This window comes from Scyliorhinus torazame, chromosome 8 (genome assembly GCF_047496885.1).
Source record: "Scyliorhinus torazame isolate Kashiwa2021f chromosome 8, sScyTor2.1, whole genome shotgun sequence".
In the NCBI taxonomy this organism is placed as follows: domain Eukaryota; kingdom Metazoa; phylum Chordata; class Chondrichthyes; order Carcharhiniformes; family Scyliorhinidae; genus Scyliorhinus; species Scyliorhinus torazame.
Genome location: NC_092714.1, coordinates 45,178,460 through 45,182,246, shown reverse-complemented (window position 1 = coordinate 45,182,246; position 3,787 = coordinate 45,178,460).

Genomic DNA, 3,787 nt, shown 5'->3' with positions numbered 1-3,787 from the left:
AGGACAACCAGTTACAACCCCTGGGGAAATGGGCAGGTAGGGAGGGAGAACGGAATGGTCTGGAAGACCATTCTACTGGCCCTACGATCCAGGAATCTCTCAGTCTCCCGCTGGCAAGAGGTCCTCCCGGAGGCCCTCCACGCCATCCAGTCTCTGCTCTGTACAACTACCAACCAGACACCTCATGAACTTCTCCTTGCCTTCCCCAGGAAGTCCTTCTCCGGGACCTCACTCCCAACCTGGCTAGCAACACCCGGACCCATCCTGCTTCGGAAGCATGTGCGGGCGCACAAGTCGGACCCATTGGTCGAGAGGGTCCACCTGCTGCACGCTAACCCCCAGTACGCCTACGTGGCATTCCCTGACGGCCGGCAAGATACAGTCTCCCTTCGGGACCTGGCGCCCGCCGGAACCCCACGCGCACCCGAACCATTACCCACCCCCCCTCCACAGCACCTCACAGGAGGGTCAATCCTCCCGCCGCTCCTGCCGAGGCCCTCCCACTCACCAACGCCCCCTACAGGTGCCCCCCTCTTGTGTCAACCGTTTGCCCCACCAGCGCCGTCTAGGGGTGACGAAGCTGCCATGGAGGCCGAAGCCACGCTCCCGGAGACGCCGACGCCCGAACCCCCATCAGAATCACCACCGAAGCCCAGACGATCCAGGAGGACGACCAGGCCACCCGACCGACTGATTGCTACACTGTAACTGTAACTGTAAATGAACACGGACTGTATATATCTTCCACGCTTGTAAATATTCTCTACAACTCTGTAAGGAGGTATCACGGTACCTCCATATCTGATCATACCATGTTAGATGCAATTGTAACCACTGGCCACCACCCCCGCCGGACTCTTTTTTAACAGGGGGTGAATGTGGTATTATCAGGTATTGCAGTACCCGAGAGGCTGAAGACCATTAGTTAAACCTAGGAGTTTACCATTGTCTATTTGTTATGTAGCTCCGCCCTGACAGGCGGGGTATAAGAACCGGTGCCGTCCCAGCAGCCCTCATTCTGTACCGAAGCTGCTGGGGAACAGTTCTAGTCTATTAAAGCCTTCAGTTATGTAACTACCTTGTCTTTAATTGTAATTGATCGTGCATCAAACCCCAAGCACCTTTTCAGGGTCTTGGGGCAGTGGGGAAGGGAGAGTTGCAGGAGGGGACATATGCGTTCGGGGTCAGGCCCCAGGACTCCGTTTTTCCACGACAGAGTCGAGGATGGCTAGCCAGGTTGTGCGGAAAATTCATTTCTCCTTATTATATGTCAAATTAAGGAGTCGGGCGGTGCAAAGTTATTTTTGAAGGTTGGCATTGTGTCCTGCAGGTCATGGCCGCAGATGGTAACATTATCCAAGTAAGGGAATGTGGCCCGCAGCCCGTACTGGTCGACCATTCGGTCCATCGTTCGTTGGAAGACCGAAACCCCGTTGGTGACACCGAAGAGGAAATGGAAGAGACGGCCATCTGCCTCAAAGGCAGTGTATTGGCGGTCCTCCCGCCAGATAGGGAGCTGGTGGTACGCGGACTTCAAGTCCACCGTAGAGAAGACTCTATACTGCGCAATCTGATTGACCATGTCAGATATGCACGGGAGGGAGTACACATCGAGCTGCGTGTACCAGTTGATCGTCTGACTGTAGTCGATGACCATTCGGTGTTTCTCCCCGGTCTTGACGACCACCACTTGTGCTCTCCAGGGGCTATTACTGGCCTCAATGATCCCTTCCCTCAGGAGTCACTGGACCTCTGACCTGACGAAGGTCTTGTCATGAGCACTGTACCGTCTGCTCCGGGTGGCGACAGGCTTACAGTCTGGGGTGAGGTTCGCGAAGAGCGAGGGAGGGGTGACCTTCAGGGTCGCGAGGCTACAGACAGTGAGGGGGCAGGGGTCCCCCAAACTTCAGGGTTAGACTACGGAGGTTGCACTGAAAGTCTAATCCCAGTAGGAGAGGGGCGCAGAGATGGGGGAGGACGTAGAGTTTGAAATTGGCATATTCGACGCCCTGTATTGCCAGGTTGGCGGTGCAGTACCCCCGGATCTGCACGGGGTGTCATCCGGAAGTTAGGGATATGATTTGTGAGATGGGGAGGACCCGGAGGGAACAGCGCCTTCCCATGTCCGGGTAGACGAAGCTATCCGTGCTCACGGAGTCGAAGAGGCAGGACGTCTCCTGCCCGTTGAGGCTGGTGGCCATCATCGAGCTTTGAAGATGGCAAGGCCGGGACTGGTCAAGTTGAATGGAGCTGAGTTGATGAGTGTCGTTCTGGTTGCAAAATGGCGGCGTCGACGAAGTCGGACAAAATGGCTACCCCAATGGATGCACACGGCGTTCGACGTCGATGACGTCAGAAAAGATGGCTGCCCCCATGGATTGCACACGGCGAGTGACGCATCAGCTGAAGGGCGCTCCGGGCAGGCACGATGCCACGCTGCGGGGTCTGTGAGTCTCAGACTGGGCTTGGTTTTTGATTTTGATTTTGATTTTTAGGCTTAGCTAAGCATACTTTAGCGTAGTGCCCCTTCTTGCCACACTCGTTACACGTGGAGTTGCGAGCAGGGCACCGCTGCCTGGGGCGCTGGACGTGACCGCAGAAGTAACAGCATGGTCCTCTGGAGCTGGACGGCTGCCGCACAGCGCAGGAATGAGGCACGCCTGGGTCGGGCGATGGCTGCGCCTCCGACGTCCCCGAGGATGCTGCATGGTCGGATGGGAAGCCACCCAGGTTCTGGAAGGCCACTTCCAGCGAGATAGCCGGCTTCACAGTCTCTTCGAGGTCAACGGCCCCCTTTTCTAGAAGCCGCTGCCGGATGTAGCTGGACGGGACACCTGCCACATAGGTGTCCCGGACCATCAACTCTGCGTGCTCGACCGCTGTGACAGTCCTGCTATTACAACTGCAGCCGAGTACTCTCAGTTCACATAGGTATTCAGCCAGTGACTCGCCCTGGCGCTGACGCCGCGTGGTCAGGAGGTGTCGAGCGAGTACCTCGTTCACCGGCCTCACGAACTGTCGTTTGAGCAGCTCCACTACCTCTGTGTATGAGGCTGCGTCTCTGATGAGCTGGAAAATCCTGTGGCTCACCCAGGCGTTGAGGAGACGCTGTTTAATTTCCGGGGAGACCTCGGCGGCGAAGGAGCTGAGTTACGCCTCAAAGCAATTGAGGCAATGCTCAAATATTGCCGTAGCGAGTCAAGAAATTCTAGCTGATTAAATTGATACCAATCAATCCAGTCGAAACGGTAGTTAACAAGAACGGTGGCTTTAATCAGCTAGAATGTGTCCACCAGTAGCTTCTCCCGCACTGAGAGGCTGTCCCAGATGGATGGGTTATATACCTTCTCAGAGGGGCGGAGCCACAGGCAGAGCCAACAACAACATCAACACAACAGTAACAGTGAGCAAATACAATAATATATACAACAGTCATACGTTGCTCACCACACTGAGCCTGCTGGGCAGATCAATCAGTGCCTTCAGGACCAGATTCAAGTTCACTGTGCAGCTGAGAGTGGGAGCCTGCTTCTGCTCTCAGACCTCCCGTGCTCCAGGGGGTGCGTTACCCGGCTCCTGTATTCGGAGCAAAAGCCTGCCTCTGCTCCTAGACCTCCCCGCCGCCGGGGGGCGCAGTCATCCCGCTCCCGTACTCCGAGCAAAACTCTGCCTCTGCGCCTAGACCTCCCCGCCGCCGGGGGGCGCAGTTACCCGGCTCCTGTAATCCGAACAAAAACCTGCCTCGGCCTCCAGACCTCCCCGCCGCCGGGGGGCGCAATTACCCGGT